Source organism: Perna viridis, chromosome 3, assembly GCF_037379345.1.
Source record: "Perna viridis isolate PV_CMFRI_1.1 ecotype Kerala chromosome 3, ASM3737934v1, whole genome shotgun sequence".
Lineage (NCBI taxonomy): Eukaryota > Metazoa > Mollusca > Bivalvia > Mytilida > Mytilidae > Perna > Perna viridis.
In genome coordinates, this window is record NC_142447.1 from 4278483 (window position 1) to 4297469 (window position 18987).

The window sequence follows — 18987 nt, forward strand, 5'->3', positions numbered from 1 at the left end:
AGGACACATAATCAAGCAAATTGTACAAAATACTGAATGATAGCAGTCTGAGCTGCTGCTTCATTCATGTAAACTTCTTAGTAGTAAAAAAAATCTACTTAAACATCTAATTACTTCTAAAATAAATTATGTCGTATCAATATAATTGTGGGAAGACAAAGATATCATGAGCACCTCAAAGATGTTCATGTTCACATGACGAAAACCAATATATATATATATATACATAAAAACATGAATGACATAAATGAACTAAAAGACCGGACTGCATTAAAACTTCAACAACATCAACTGTGTAATACTTTAAAAAAAACGAAAAAAAAAAAAAAATACACACACACACACACTGTTGTTAAAACGGATTAAAAACTATACACATGTAATGGTATTTCGCTGCTATACTGTTTAACATCAATTCTCTGATCAAAATTACTCGGCCACATGAGAAAAAGATTTGTTACTTAGTTCTTTTTCCTAGCTCAATATATTGAATGTTAAAAATTGGAGGGAACAAAAAATTGAAAAATGTACTTAGGTTGCTATAGATACTTCTTAAAAAGCGGAATTTTGAGCAAAGTAATTGTCAGCAATTTATTAGAATAATTCTATATCTAGAACATTTCTATTATAGTGATGTATACATCCTAATTAAAAATATTATTAAGAATGGAAAAATATTAAAGTTTTAATTATTCTTTACTTACATTTGAAAATATTGGCTTTAACTTGGCAAAGCAACAGAAAATTGTGATTTATTTTCGGCACATTTACAATCAATTTATAGTGAACTCAAACTGAAAAAAGTCAAAGCTGTGTAATATACCTCAATATATATGTGCTCATGGGGAGACTTCAAAACGGACCACGGAGAAAGGAATATCAGTCTGGATTTGACGAGAAAAGTAAATGCTCACACTGGTATCGTTCTGCCGATTGGAACATGTAAGTTAAATTCATATTTATGTTACATATTTTTCATTTTTAGTCCTAAGTATGCACATCAGCCCTGTCATAATTTCATGTTTATGTTAGAATTACATGATTCTGTTTAATTGTATTTGTTGTAACAGTTTAACAGGTTGGGAATAAGACCTGGAATTAGGGTTGCATCCCCTACTATCTCTCATATCATATAATAAGGTAGGATTTTATCAAATTATTATCATTGGCGATTGGTCGTCTAGAAAGAGAATAAGGGAAATACTATTATCCAGTGTCAACCAAAAGAGGCTAACAAATATTGTGATATGTACCACATTCAAAATCATATCCATATGTTAACCAAATGATAACTTATGTTATATATCAATATTGGTTCGTTACATATGCTTTATCATATGTTAATAAAATAATACTTGACCAAATAATAATCATTTTATAATTTTTATGTAAACTGAAATGGTAATCATACCACGCTTGATTCATATGTGGCTGTAACTATGCAGACTTTTTGTATCGCGCTAGACTTCTTACAATAAGACTTCTGGAATAGTGTTATGTTGCTTCATGTCATCACTACAGAAGTTTTATGGTCGTTATCATGAACTCGTGGATCGCTTTGGTGTATCCATCAGCACCGAGAAAACTGATTTATTCAACGGGCCATAGTTTTCCTTTCCTCCTTTGTCTACCCCGGACCTGACTTTTTATGAGCGCTTACCCTACCAGTGCATCTGGTCTATGTTCCAATTTTTAGTGAAGTACGAGTTGCTCATTTAATTTTGTTATTATATTGATTATTTTATGACCTTTGTTGTGTGTGTCTGTTTTCAATGTCTGGCCTTTTTCCCTGGATTACATGACTAGAATCTTGGTTCCCTTGATTACTCTTGATAATATATTGTATTTATACGAATATCTTCAGAGATTCTTTTAGCTTTGAAGGTATTACAACATAAAACATCAAATACTGTAATCGAATCATTCCAAGCATTGTCGTGCTATGCATAAACAAATTCGTACAAAAATTTGATATGGGAAATCAATAAAAAATCGTATTCAGTAATTGACTCATCCATATAAAGCCACACACCACATCTGAAAGCGTCAGGCGGGAGACACTTTTAAAAATCATTCTAGATAGTGAGAAAAAATCCTTGAAACATTCGTTGATATCGGACGGCAACCATAATCTTTTACTATGTATGCCCTACAAGTCAAAAAGCATTTAAAATTGAAATGAAACAAGCACCACAGGAAGAACAAAGGTCAGAAGAGCAGTTCCTGTCTCTTACAAGATCTCATCATACCGTCCGTTTAAGAAAAAGTAACAATATCAAGGTACAAACAAGGAAAAAAACATTGAAAATGAGAAACAAAAAATATCCGTGAATACAAAAACCGAACACGGACAGTGCAAAAAGGTAAAATGGTTAACTTAGGTGCTCAGGTAGTGTGAGCAGTTTTGTGAGCAGTGAACTATTTGTACGAAACATGCCAGCTGTGCAACTTGATGATTGTAAAGATCAGTGAAAGAGGATAATTTAAGGACAGATGGAGGTCGTTTGTTCTATTGAAAATGAATATTTTGCTTTGGTTAAATGAAGAAAGGAGGCGACCGTAGAAGTTTAAGCGCAACAACTTTAATCTATTATATCCTTCTTACCATAGCTTTTGCTGTGTATAATCTATTAAATCGGTTTTATTCCCAGCACATGAGTTGAGAAATCAAAGTTTCGTGATAAGATATTTTTTCACCTTTTGCTGAGGAATTCCTTGTTGGATGTAAGTTTGGGTTTTGGTATTTCCTTTTGTTGAAGGAAGTTCAGTTGTATGAATAGTTTCATCGTTTTTAGTTGTTTCCATTTGCTTTGTACCTTTGACCACATTGTCTTTTTCTTCTGTAGTTATACCATCCCTAGTATTTACTTTCATTTTTAAACTGTCCATTGTTGTTATTTGGTGAGATGTTAAAATCTTTTTGATTTCTTTCAATTTTTACAACGTAAGTTGTTTGAAACATATCTTCATATTGAGACGTCGTTGAATGCTGAATGACTGGAGCCGTTTCAATATTTTTAGTCGTCAACGGACGTTGAGTCTTGGAGACTTTATTGACATTCTTTATTGTCTTTGAATATGCATCTGTCGAAACTCGTTCGATGTATTCTGTTGTTGCAGCCTGATGAGTTCTTAAAGTAATATTGATATTGTCAGTAAGCGGCGACTTCTGAGTAATAGTTGATTAATCATCTGTTGAAACTGCTTCGATGTTTCCACCTGTCGTAACAAGCTCGATACTTGGCCTCATTTCACTATTGTCAGTTGACATTGGAAGCAGATCAGTAGGAAAGTTATTTGCAGTTTCAACTGTCGTTGAATGCTCATTCGTTGAAACATTTTCGATGAGGTCAGTTATTAAAATATTTGACCTTGATATCATTTCATTATTGTCTGTTGTAGTTTGAAACCGATTATTGGGATCTTTCTTTGTAGTTTCAAATGTCGTTGAATGTGTATCCGTTGAAACGTTTTTGATGAGTTCAGTTGTAGAAACAAGCTCTTTTCTTGAAATCATTTCAGTATTGTCATTAATTTTTGGAAACTGATCAGATAGAACTTTACCAGAAGACTCAACTATCGTTAAATTAGCATTCATCGTTGAATCTCATTTAATAGATCAATGTCGATGTTTGCAGTTGAAGTAGAAAGATTGTTATTTGAAGTCATGTTTACATTGTCAGTTATTGTATTTCTTCAATTAAGCTAGCTGCTTTTAACCATTCAATTTAGTGGCAAACATTTGTAAATTATTGTCCCCATGTTAGGTTTATGGATTAGTTGAATGCAATTAAATTACAGACAGCTACATTTTGATTTACTTGTCCTTTCATTATGCATTCAGATGCAGTGACAAACCAAAGCACAAAAAGTTTTAGAAAAAAAAAAAAAAACTCACCAGTATTACACATACTTCTGTCGTAGCATTGCAGGAGTAACAACTTTCTTCATAAATCATGATAGAAACTGGCTCTCCAAAATTCTTTCTGTCATAAGACAGGTTTATCTTATACCCTTCTACATAAGGCAATGTGACAGATCTTTTCCTCCTCCGATTTGAAGACGCCAGTGGGCATGACACTGAGGTGAATCCATGGTAATCTGCCTTTACAATTGTGGGAGAAGAAGACATCCCTTTTTGTTATCGATGAGCTAAAATGATTGATAATAACAGTAGCGCTTTTATTTTTATTTCTAGAACAGGTATATGGTTGATGTTTTAAATACGAATGACCTTTACAATTGTTCGCAAATATTGGTAATTTCATGTTATTGTCCTTTATATTATATTTAATATAATTGTTGTTGACATTTTCTACTTTAAATTTATCGAAGCTAATTGTCGTATAAACATGACTAAGAACTCAATATTATAATATCCTGTAAGAGGTATATGAACTTCTTCAAAGCATTTACGTCTCTGCCACACACAGTACTATCCCCGCCTTTTAAAGCAAATTCATCCAGAACAGTGTCAAAAATAATTGACGAGTAGGTTCATGCCTTGTATAATGTTCAATTTATGGATGGATTGCAACGCTTTTGATCTACAAGGGGTTATTCAATCTGTACAGGAGTTTTACTTAACAATTATTACATTTGAGAGAATTACTGTAAGAATTGACTTAGTATTAGGTTTACCCTAAAGAATGTTAATTTGCACCAAATTATATCTGATTCATAAATTCCATTGATAAATGTTCTAGCACAACTTTGGCTTTTTGTACCACACAATCCATCGCCAGGTACCGACATCTTTTTGGAGGTAAAGTTTCTGCCAAGGAACATTGTTCACCCATGAATCCAGGTTTACATTTACAAACTCCGGTAAAGAAGCATAATATATTTACAATATTGTTATACAGATTTGAGATAACTTATTTGCTCATTAACTTTACTATGATTTATTGCTAAATAGACCACATATTTAATTATGATATTTCTATCAAGGACTGTATGTGATTATTTAAGAAAATTAATATCCGATGACAGAAACATGTTCATCATGATTTTATGGACATATTGGAGACAAACTGTACTGTCCTTATGTAGTTAATAGGACTACCCTTCAGGGTCATCTACAGATCCTGTACTTTTTAATTCTTTTCGATTCCCGAATATCTTGTTTCTCATTACAATCGAGGTTGCCCTGGATCTTACTAACATTATCCAAGTGGAATATGATGTATTGATATACTTGGACCATGTTTTGCTTTATCCCCAACATATTTAGGTAGGCATTCATTATGTCTAGTTTACATCTTCTTAAAAGTATTGTGTTTGCTGCCCTATCACCTGTTTTATCACAATTTTACACGTTTTTAACTCCATTATTGCTGGAATTCTTTATACAAAGATGGCTCTTTATTTCTTCTAGCAAAGTAGTTATTTCGAAAACAGTCGAATCAGTGGTTGACGTCTCATTACTAGAGTTAGTACTGCTGCTCGCCATCAAGGTTTCGTTTCTGTTTACTTCCGTTATACAACTAGATATCATTGTAAATATTGTGCCTTCAATTAGATCGGTGCCCCCTGTTGCCTGAATAGTAAATGGCATGATATACATATAACAAACGCCTGCGAAGCCGCCAGTAAATTGAAATAAAAATTTCATAAGAATCTGGACTACAAGACAATGAGGAAAGACTTAAAAAACTGGGAGCATGGACCAAGGGCACCGGTCGGGTAAGTGTCCCCTGCTTATCTTGAAAGACCCGCTCAGACTATACTTTAATCTTATTGGAAGTAATCAGAAGTAATATATACTATAGAAGTAATCAGACAGGTTTCGGCTTATTATAATCAAAGAAAAGTCTGTAAAGTCATTTGTTCTCTTATCATTCTCGTGTAAAATTGAAAATGTGAGTTAAAGTTTAGGGTTTTTTATAAAAAAATTGTGAATTATCTAATTATCATGAGTAAGATATTATTAGTTTTGTGTCACAAATATGTTGTACTGACTTTAATATCAGTTATACATGGCTCGACAAACTCATCTGTTCTCAAATTAGCGAACTCTTTGCACACACTAAGGGCTGTAATATTAGAAAAGTATTTATACAGGCTTCCCTGTCGAGATCTTCTGTCCATCCAGATCTCCACTGAATTTCCTGTAAAATCAATTGCAAAATACATATGTTAAACGTTTACGGGTACGGCAATTCAAGAGGCCCAATCTTATTAAGCTTGAATTAATCATAACATACGTAATACATATAAACAACGAAACAAGAAAACTGAAAACTGACGCAATTAAATTAATGAACAAATCCAGTTCATTTTTTACCATAACCATATCAAATGCAAGTCAGTGTTATTATAGATTTTAAACACGTCGTAGACTTCAAAGACTAAAAAAGATAAATAATTGAATATAAAGCAGAAATTGTACATGGTCGGTTATTGCAGACTTGGTAAAACACGTCATTTTCTGAGATAATAAGAGTTTCTACATACGTTTCCGAAATCCCTTATATAAAAATACTTTCCGTTGGTTGCAAAAGTAAAATTAAGATAATAACAGTATGATACACTGGAAACATTAAGCTCTCGTCGGTTCTCAAAGAAAGTTTTTAAGTTTACAAAAGTTTCCCTCAAGACGATCAGGTAATTACGAATTCCTAAGATAAAAAGCCAATACATCCAAATTAACACAAAACAAATTTTTTACTTGAGCAATTACACAAAATTACAGTGGTATTGACAAGCGTTTAATGGACATTTCAATAGCAGAGAACAAGGAAGCCACCGACGTCAAAATCACAGGAAAAGAACACCAGGACTTGAACGGTAATAGAAAGAATGTAATCCAGTGATTGTGTTTTAAAAATGAAAGGAAAGTTGATAATTCGAAATGAGAGGCCATTTTTTTAAAAGTTTAGTCATGAGTTTTTCCTTTCCATCGATCTGTAATAGTAGATTAAGATATAAGGATGACCTCACAGTAGTATTTCCTTTCCTTCGTTCTCTTAAGAGAAGGTCGAGAAATATGGCCTACGACCTAATTTCTGTAGTGTTCTTATATCATTTCTTTGAACTGAAATCAAAAGATCTGGCTAAAAGATTATACTTCTTTTGAATAAGATTAACTATTGATCAGCCTCATAATAGTGAAGGCATATGTCAGCGAGTAGTACTCAACAATTTGTTTTTATTGGAATGCCGACTGTCTGTTAAAAATACCGTCATCACAGTAGAAAAAAATGTGTTGTCGATCGAAAAGTACAGAATGTTCGATCAAAGAAATATTCCTTTTAGACAACAATGGCACGCGATATTTTCTTTTCAAATATTATGAGAATGGATATGGTGAATATAAAAAAAATGGATCATTTACTTTACTCACCGGAGGTATATACCTCTCTTTAAAATTTTCAGCATATTTCAGAGGAATGTTTTCTACCACCTCATCAGATTGATCCGTATTACCCTTGCGTATTTTGGAGCATGTTGTATATAGGCTACCTCCTGATGCGGCTTGGGTGTCATAACATTGTTCCATCGGCTGAGTTAAATTACAGTGCACTGTATTAAAGTCGTCACCAATCGGGTCATTACCGTAAGCTTCATCGCCGCATACACAAAAAGACTTTTTGTATAATTCATAATTTGTAAACTTTGGCGACACAGAAAACAGGCTATAGCTAGAATTACTCGAAATCCTAAAATATATATATGTATTCAACTTGATTTATTTTGTGCAGATGCACATGTTTTTTTCTTCATATAAGTAAGTAACGTTTGTTTTATAGATAATTTCAAGAGATATTTATTTCATTGTTCAAGAAAGAAATTATTGGATTTGACAAGAATAAACGAGTATGGAATAAAAATACTCAAAGGCCGTGAGGTCTTCGATTTTGAAACGAATGAAATTTTTAAGTAGGTCAATGAGTGCCAAGGCTACATCAGTTTTCAAAGACCCCGATGTAGTAAAACATGGTCTACTATACATGACAAATATGTTGTCGTACCAGCAGATAAAGCCCAAAACAACATTGTTTTTGTCTGCAAAACGTTTTACATCCAATTTTTATTATCAGAGGTAGACGTAGGAAATAATAGCAGTGATAGGACCTATACTGCTACCACACTCTCCAAAGAAGAGATTGTGGAAAACTATAAATCAGTGCTATCCTCTTTTGGTCTCCCTACCAAGGACGATGATTGTGATTTACAGTCTATGTACTGGATTCCTAAACTCCACTAGAATCCATACAAACAAGTTTCATAGCTGGATCTGCAAAATGTACCACCAAACCTCTTTCAAAACTTTTAACTTCTATACACACAACTGTCAAAGAGGGTCTGCAGTCCTACCACAACACTTGTTATTCCCGTAGTGGTATTAATTCAATGTGGATCCTGAAAAATTCGAAAGATCTTTTGGAGACAATCAGTTCAAGACTATAGTCTGAATATAACAGCATTAAAACCTATGATTTTTCAACACTGTATACTTTTATTCCCCATACTCAGTTAACATCCCGACTTAAAAACATTATACATCGTTGTTTTTTTTCCAAAAAGATGGTACACCTAGATACAAATATATAGTTCTTGGTAGAGATTCCTCATACTTTGTAAGAAATAATTCCAAATCATCTTCCAAATATAGAGGAAGATGTTTACAAAATGCTGGAAATTTTAATCGACAACATATTTGTCCAGTGTGGTGGACATGTTTTTCAACAAACGGTCGGCTTTCCAATGGGAACAAATTGTGCTCCTTTACTTACTGACCTATTCCTTCACTCTTATGAGGCTGACTTAATAGCTGATCTGATCCGAAAGAAAAAATATCGTTTGGCTAGATCCTTCAATCTCAGTTTCCGCTATATAGATGACGTATTATCAGTAAACAATCCTAATTTCGGGGATTTGATACATCGCATCTACCCAAAAGAACTTGAGATAAATGATACTAAAGACACTGTGAAGTCAGCCTCATATCTTGACCTACACTTGAAATCGATGGTAAAGGAAAACTATTGACCAAACTTATCAACAAACGTGATGACTTTTCATTCAGAATTGTCAACTTTCCTTTCATCTGTGGCAACATCCCTTCAGCACCTGCGTATGGAGTGTTCATATCACGACTCATACGTTATGCCAGAGCTTGCCGAAACTACGCAGACTTTTTGTATTGCGCTAGAACTCACTCTAACAAAAAGGCTTCTAGAACAGGGTTATGTTGCACAAGATTGAAGTCGTCACTGCAGAAGTTTTATGGTCCTCATCATGAACTCGTGGATCGTTATGGTGTATCCATCTGCACCATAAAAACTGATTTATTCAACGGATCATAGTTTTCCTTTCCTCGTTTGTCTATCCCGGACTTGATTTTTTATGAGCAACTCGGCGGGTGTTTCCAGAAAAGCAGAGGACGCTTACCATACCGGTGCACCTGGTCCATGCTCCCAGTTTTTAGTGGAATCCGAGTTGCTCATTTGCTTTTGTTACTTTGTATGTACAATTTTAGTTACTTTATGTTCTTTGTTGTGTATGTCTGTTTTCCATGCCTGGTCTTTGTCCCTGGATTACATTCTTTTGATTACCGCTATAACATTGGTTCCCTATGATTATTCTTCAATGAATTTACAAAAAAAATAACAAAAGTTTAAACTGTCCGAAAGTTTTGGAAACATTGTTGAAATTATTAAAAAACAATCTTAAAATACAGGAAGAAAAGAGTGAACAATGTAAGATTAAGTAACAGTCTTCGTAAGAATCATGCAAATTCTGTTAAATGTGATACACCTAAAAAAGGTTATATATTTTCATTTTTGTTATTCAGTTGCTTTTTAGGTCTATATGGTGAATTTGATAATTATTCATTCAAATATGTCTGCTGTTGGGAGATAGTCCACATGGAAAATCTAATAGTTTTTATTGTATTTCAATGCCATAGCTTGAATTCTGTAGTAAATTCTATATAATTTTATCTCTTATAAACAAGTGTTATATGAAAAGCCACATGTTACTTTCTGTTACTATTATATTTCAAACAAAATATAAAAAAATAAAAATATGTAGGCTTTCCCACCATAAATCACATTCAGATGTTTCTTATGTGGAGTGCTACTTAAAACGCCATTAAACAGATTGGAGTATCGTTTAAACGACGTGAACATAATGTATGACAAATATGATACAAATGTCTTAAAATTGACATCCCAATACGATAGACATTGATACAGCAAATTTTAAAGATGCCACACACTAAAACAATTGAAATTAAACCTACGACCATGAGTTGACAAAGTTGACATGAGTCAACATCAGTAAAATCATCAATCTTGTCGAAGTTGGAGTTTCCACAAAGCCCCTCAGTTTGGTCAATGTCCATTACAGATGGTTTTATGTTGATGTTATTTATAACCAGTAAATCGTGGTAAGAACTTTGATCGAATTTGATTCGAAAAAATATTTCTGTTCCGGATGGAAGAGTAACTTGAAATAAACAACATTTTGTAGATAAATAAATACAGTAATGAGCGTTTATCATTCATTTTAAAAGGATGGGGATATACTGTGTATAGATACATAAAATGTTTGGGAAGAATGAACATAGGAAGTTGGTACTAGTGAGGTATATAAATACAAGTATATCTAATTAAGTCTAAAATGCCTAGCTTTCGAGGAACTGGAATGAATGCGATGAATAATATTCACAGTAAAAAATTCTCTTTTTTTTTCATCTTTTCTTATCTGCAATCCTTGATGCTTGCTAAATCTAACATATAAATTGAACAATGATTCATTATAAAAACGACGTACTCCTGTTACTATTCAAATGTCATTTACTTGATTAGTTGATATAGTATCTTTTTATCAAATGCTTAGTAAAATACGGCTTGAAGACTGCAACGTAGACATACAACCCAAGAAAATGTTGCATAATAGGATAGATAACATCCGATAGCATAACGTTGACCAAATAAACCCTCGAGCAAAGTTTACAGTTACTATTGACGTCTTGAGGTTCTAATGGCAATTAAATATGAAAAATATGTACCCCTTGTATTTGATGAAAATGCAAAGACTGTATCAAAATTATGCCGTAAATTTTTTTCCTGAACGAGAAATCCTTAAGTTTTGATCATCACAATCTGTCCTATCAATCAATGGATATGTTCTACTTGTAAACGTTGCTCTAAAATCATTGTCTGTGTTATCCAATCGTATTGGGTTGTAAACTTCATCCACAGTTCTGACAACAAACAATGAATCGTGACTACGTATAGCTATTCCAACATTACAACTTCCCCAAAAACACCCAGACGTCAGCGAATGTACCTGGAAAGGTATGACAAGAAAGTCTTTATAGCCAAAATGTGTAATTAGTCAAGATTTATAATAATCTTCTGTTTTTATCTGAATTCACTAATTACAGATATCCCAAAGCAAGATATATTAATGATATCAACTTTGGTGTAATAACATAAAAATTGTTCATAACATAATGAAATATATATATATTAAGGAAAATAATGTTTGTGGCATTAGTTCATTTAAATAACTCATAATGGTATCACGATAATACGTATTTTAACACAAACTGCTGAGAATTGTAAATTTTGTTATTTTTTTGGACATATTTATATAAAAAAAACTATGTTTACACCAAGAAACAGCTTTATATTTTCACATATGATAAACTGTGTAATAATGAGTTTTCACTAAATATGAAGATGTTTCTTGGGTGTGGACACCATTTTCTTGCCACAAATACAACCAAATGACCAAAAAGTACAAAATTGGTAGAATATATGAATTTTGGTCAACGTCAATTTTTATTTTATTTTAATACAAGAATTATCAGAAGTCTTTATGTTTTCTCATCTGTGATGGATTCTAGCCTCCAAATTCCCAACTAAATCTTTAAAACACTTTATCAATAATTTTCAGTCGTAATTTAGCCAAATGGAACCCTTTATCGCCCCTTCTACTCTGATTTATAAATGTATTGAGTATGATAGTCTCTTTATAACGACCAAGATTTATTTTTTTGTTCGATTTACATTGAAGTTGGTAGTAAAGACAGAAATGTGCATTTAGAATGCACGTGGATTTTGTCATGAATAACCACGTAGAAAATCCGAAAACCTACCCAGTAAGGTTCACTCATGTTTGTAAAGCACGTGTTCACCAGACATTTGTGCAGAATACGTAGGTTCAATTCTAGCAGATTGGGTAGCAAAAAATATTAAAGTATACATTATCTTACTAAAAATCACAAAAATGGGCATTGGGTCATCTAAATTAGCTTAATTTGCAAAATCAAAATAATTAGTATTTGTGTATTACATAACCACTGGGTCGATGCTACTGCTGGTGGACCAAAGGGAATTCACTAAATAAATGGTAAAGCTTAACTAAGAGTAATCAGGGGAACCAAGGTTATAGCGGTAATCAAAAGAATGTAATCCAGGGAAAAGACCAGACATGGAAAACAGATATACACAACAAAGAACATAAAGTAACTAAAATCATACATACAAAGTAAAAAGCAAATGAGCAACTCGGACTCCGTTAAAAACTGGAATTTAGAATTATCATATATCATTTTATTAAGGGTTACAAATATTATATCATTTTATCAAAAGTGTTACAAATATTATATCATGTTATCAAAAGTGTTACAAATATCAAATCCCCGAATTGAAGCTTCATTCTTCGCATTACGCATTGTACAACTTCTTTGTGATTAATTTATATATTCCTTGACTTCTTGTATACACAAATAATTTGGATATAGATCTTTCTATGTATGTTTTTATTCTAACACTGATGAGATGTTATTTAATAGAAGATTAAATAAAATGTGAAATGTTGTGTTGGCAAAACGGCTGCAGGAAGCGGAAAGACAAGATCTGGCAAGACGGTACAAACCGCCGAGAAGTAATTGGATAAGGTGGGCGTTTCGCTGGTAACAGCGATAACGGAAGTTCCTACGTGCATTACTAAGTGAACAGGGAGCCCGATCCTCACATACGTTAGGCCACATGTAAATAAGTCACCCTGGTAACAGAGGACGAGAAATTCCGACTGGTACCAGTCATGTACCAGCTGCTCTGGTAACAGATAAAGACTTATTTAAATTACCTTTCCGTGGTACCACAGAAAGGTATAAAATAATATGGTCCAACGCAGAATAGGATTCCGCCCGCCCATCACTGCAACAACTTCATTTTATTCACTTGCATAGCAATAAAATACAATTTACAAAAATATCATATTAAGTATTAATGGCATTCTGATTATGCGAAAAAAGATTCAAAAACAGATTTGCTGCTTTTCAAATTCGGTCTTCTGAGAAAATGTTGGTGGTCATATCATATTCTATACGTAATGTCAAGAAGACACATATACAGTTTTACATTCATAGGCCATTTCGGGTATTAAATGAAAATCATGATGGCAAATACTACTGAATTGTGGTTACACTGTAAGAGTCAAATCTATACCACAATAAACAATAACGTTTGGCTTATAACTTTGTAACTTTGGCGTTCTGAATGACAAATCCTACCTCACAAAAAAAACAAAAAAAAAAGTTGCACTTTGCGATTCTATGTATAAGGTTTTAAAAGACAGAAACGATAATACTACATCTTGCTAGTCTGTAAATTTTGAATAACAAACCATGCACCATTAAGGTAATATTCCACCTTGTGATTTTGAAAATATCGGCGTTTTGGTGACAAATCCTGCATCATAAGATGACGTTGCGCTTTTCGAAACTGTAAATAATGGTGCTTTGAATGTCCCATCGTGCATCATACAAAAAACACTTCTGATTTAACGACTACACGCAAAATAACTATTTCGACGCACAATAAAGCTACGCTTCCTTACTGAAAGTATCTGTATGTCCGATAATGTTACGCTCGTAGGCATCAATCCCTCTGGAGACTAAATCTGTGCTGGAATATCTGTAGTTATCGCTGAAATTATAAGAAAACAATAGAAAAGTATCTGTGGGAGTTGAAGGGAGTGGAGGGAGGATTTTGAAAACCGTTCCCCGTTCAGGAACGCTGACAGTGACGTAACAGGCTACTGAGGTAAGCAATTATAAAGGATTGTCGAAAACCGGACACAACTCCGGAATCAGCGTTACATTAACTGAACTTTCATTAAACTTGCTTTTTTGGCATACCCAGTACTTAATAAAACATTCAATAAAATGTTAAATGTTGTGTTGGCTAAACGGCTGCTGAAAGCTAACAGACGAGATATGGCAAGACGGTACAAACCACCGAGAAGTAAATTGGCTAAGATAGGCATCTCGCTGGTAACAGCGATAACGGAAGTTCCTACGTGCATTACTGGGTGAACAGGGAGCCCGATCCTCACATACGTTAGGCCACATGTAAATAAGTCACGAGAAATTCTGACTAGTACCAGTCGAGAACCGGCCGCTGTGGAAACAGATAAAGACTTATTTAAATTACCTTCCACAGCTACAATATATATATATATATATATATATATATATATATATATATATATATATATATATATATATATATATATATTTATATTTGTGTAGCATTAAAATCGGGCTGATTGCTGGAAGCATACTGCTTAGCTTGATTCCATATTTCATACTTTTCATACTGCTTTAATGTTTGATATTCATTAAGAACTGACGGTACTCTTTTTTTTAGTTTTCTGTACTATTTGTTTTGTGCAGTGGCAGTATTACCATTTCTACTGCATAGTATCACGCTCAAAATAACTATCGTGTTCGAAATTTTAAAGAAAAATAATTTAAAAAATATAATAATAGAAAATAAATAAAAGAAACTTTATAATAGTACTTTAAATGAAGACCTAACGAAGAATACCATATGCCTGTTTGACTAAAAATGCTAAACCCTGAAGTAATATCGATTTGATTCAATTCCATTACGCACTCTTCTTACATACTAGATAACCTCCATAAACAGTCTCGTAAAATGTGTGTACAATTAAAGATGCCAAACCATTAATAATATTCTACACACATTATACAGTAATAATGTTTCTTAAATTCTTACATCTTGTGTCAAAATTTGCATCTACATAAAGAGGATTCGATTATACAAGAATAACAATTGACTATCTAGCCATGTAAGAACTCGACAAAATAATCAACATCTTTTAACTGTATGACTTTGGATAAAATTAAAAAGGGCAACTCACTGACTCTAAGCACGTGCAAATGAAATACAACAGTAATTTAGGTTTCAAGTGATAATTTGATGTTACATACTCATGCCCTAACTTAAGTACAATATAACTTTGTACTGTTGCGTACGCAAAACTGGCCGCTCTGAAAATTTATGGGCGTAACGATTTAATACTTAGCCTGACGTGATGCAATTGATTGTAAATAAATGTAATTCAAGGTATTCGAAATATTTCTGTCCTATTTCGTAATGTTTTCTCAACTTAATATAAACTGGTTGATTTAAGGAACCAACCATGTATCGGAAACCCTTGTAACGGGATATCGGTTATATATATTTCTCTTAAGTGTCAGGGTTAGTTCAATTTCTGATTTTACAGTCACTGTGTTCCTATTTATAGGTCTGTCAATACCTATCCTTGATCTAATCAATGTTTTCTTGCTTTTACTTTGCCATACCGCCTCTTGCCACTAACTCTCAAGTGCCCGACATTTTACAAAACATTTTATGTGCGTACTTCTACGGATTCATATATACATATTTCTTCATCACACCTCTAGGGGGAACCCAGAATTTTCCATTTGGCAGCATTATTTCGACATAAATTGACCTACTACATAGTGCCTCTTGGGAGGGGGACTGATGCGAGGCCAAAAGTCACAAATCGGCAGTGTAATAAAGCCGTAAATGCCACATCAATGTATGTACGATAATAGAAATCCCAATTGTTGCTTTAAAAGTAACGCCAGCTTGTCATACATGTAGATAATTCGTTTGCATAGTTTACACACCCATTTAATATAGAAAAAACCCTGTGCACTGCCCTTGACGGATACAAAACTAGCGTTTCACAGTAATATTATTGCAAATGTTGAAGGTAATATAATTTCATACAAAACGGCTACAAGTAAAAATGATTTATTTTTCTGAACTTCAAAAACGTACAACCTACGAAGAAAAACAAAAACAAACCAAAACTTGAACATTGAAGTAGTTTCGAATGTAACTTACCTAGACTGTTAAACAGAACTGACAATGTGTCCACAAAATGGTCCTTCTTGCAGCTCGAGCTTGAATCGACGTAGACTGGTAGTTGAGGGAACAGTCAATATTGCACGTTCTCATCTTTTCTCTCCTTTCGAGCATTCCGTGTTATTCAGGTTAAAAATTTCATTTTTTTGAGAACCGTTTGCCATTCATGAACGCTGACAATGACGTAACAGGTTAATGACGTAAGCATTATAAAGGCTTGTCGAAAACCGGGCACAAGTCCGGAATCAGCGTAACATTAATTGAACTTTCATTAAACTCGCTTTATCGTTTACCTAATAACCAGTACTTATTTAAACACATATACACAATATCAAAAACTTGCAATAATAATTTCATTGATATTTTTGTATTCGAGAATATCGATTCAAGGAGTAGAAACCCGTATTATACTTACATTAATGTCAGAAATAATCATATTGTCCCATGCCTTTGACGGGTCTTTTCCACTCTGAACCTTAGAGATACTCAAAGTCGCAAATCTAACGCTTTCACTGTTGTACCTGTTGTCAATGTTACATAAACTTTCAGTGTGTGTACTCTGTCAACACTCCAACCAGCTGCATTAATATCAGCACCACATGTCTCTTCAACAATGGGATAACCTGACAAAAACGATGGTTGGCAACTGTCAACTTTAGGATAAGACAATTTTATCCTGTCTTTGCAATGATTTAGTAGTTGTGGGACAGTACAGCCAACTGGAACTGTCACTGTAAAGATTATGTTAACCAACTGACCTTCGGTGACCTCATAAGAAAGTTTATCGAACTGAAATAAATTTAGTACAACTTCATTAATAGCTTGTTATTTTCAATTGGAGTAGAGTTTCAATTTTAACCATTTTACCTTAAAAAATTCTTCCATAGAAATAGAAGTCACCTGATGGCAGTTCTGTTTCTCGACTGACCAAATATTACTAAGACGTTCGAAAAACTGAATCGAAAATTGAAAACGTGCCTAACGTGTCAATATTCTAAAATGAACTGTAGAAAAATTAAAAAAGAAAAATAATTCTGCCGCGATTATCTTTTTTCCCGACGTAGTCGTTATAGTTTCTCTTTTTTACTCTTTGGCCTTAGAGACGCTCTTCCATAGAAACGCAAGTCATCTGATCGAAATTGCGACTCCCGATTGGCCAAATAGTGATAATTGAGTGGCATTCGAAAAAGTTGCATCGGAAATATAAATTGCGTACCATGTGTTATTTTTTGAATGAAATGTAGAATAATACAAGTAAAAAAACAAATTTTAAAGATAATACTTGTTAATGATAATAATTGTTTCAGGGAATTTTGCTCATTTACTTTTGTTACTTTGTATGTTTTATTGAAGTTGCCTTCTGTTCTTTGTTGTATTTGTCTGTTTCTCATGCCTTATTTTTGTCCCTGGATTGCATTCTTTTGATTTACACTAGAATCTTGGTTTCCTTGATTACTCTAACATTAAAGGTGCTTCAAACTCCATGTTAGAAGATTGATGATTCACTTATTCTATATGCTTGTAGTTGTCTAATGGCTATTGTTCCGCTTCTTGGAAATTGTATGTCTATGGATAAATTGAAAGATGAAGACTTAGCTATTAAAAAAAATTCCACGCTGTAGACAAAATATCAATTTAATATAAACGAGGTTATTTGGTTATTTGTTTTTAACTGCATTTCAGAAAAGCAATCTGTCTTAATTTTATACTTACCACAATACCGGCTATGTAGTAGGGACTGTGCATACGAGGGCTAGGTACAGTTCCATTGCTAGCTCTTACCCGAACAGCACATTTTACCTAATATAAAGAAATAGCTTATAACCTTTAGAAAGGGTAGGCCAGCCAAGTAAAAAAATGTAAATATTCTGTTTTAAAATTGATTATGAATTGCTCTAAAGAACAAAGATCAGGTTTAAAAATTAAAATGAACAGATTAAAGCAAAATTTAGTACAACCATCGAAGCCGGTAACAATCATATATTAGTAAAATAATCTAAGTTAAACTGACACTTTAATATCCACACTGATATATAACACCGAAGTTTCAAAAGCTTAAAAAAAATTATCAGATCATAATGAAATGTTAAAAAACAATTGACATTCTTTTCATTCGATGTATATATCAATCAATGAACTGTCGCACATCTTACCAACAAACCTTGGTTATTCCGATAAATAACTAAAAGAAAGAAACAAGCAGATTGATGATGTGTCGTGCGATGACAAAAAAAAAAAAAGAAACCCAGTTATGAATAGGTAGGTTTTGAATATTCACTTTCAAAAAGCACATGTTTCTCCCTAGAGGATGCCAGTTTTCTATTGATTTGATAATGTTTTAATACATTGAAGCAATTTGTCTGTCGAAGGATAAACAGGGCCATTATATCTATGAGGTGGAAAGGTATTCTAGAAAGTTTCTCCATTTAGATGTTTTTAAAATGAATGATTAAATGGCACTGAATTTTTTTGGTCAAAATTTCGACTAAACGTGACAATTTACAAACAAGATTTTCTTAGATGCATATGTTGTAGACGATCTCCATCTAAAAATATCATTTTCGTGCATAATTGACTTAGAAAACATATAAACCTAACTGTTATATAACAATATTATAGTATTATTGCGTAAGATTTTCCGTATTGGCTCAGTTATTGGTCGGAGGCAAGCCATATTGGATTGAGGTGTAGCCGAAGTCCAATATTTCTAGCCGAGGACCAATAACTCAGCAAATATTGGAAAATCTTACGCAATTCTACCTTTAGTGACTAACTA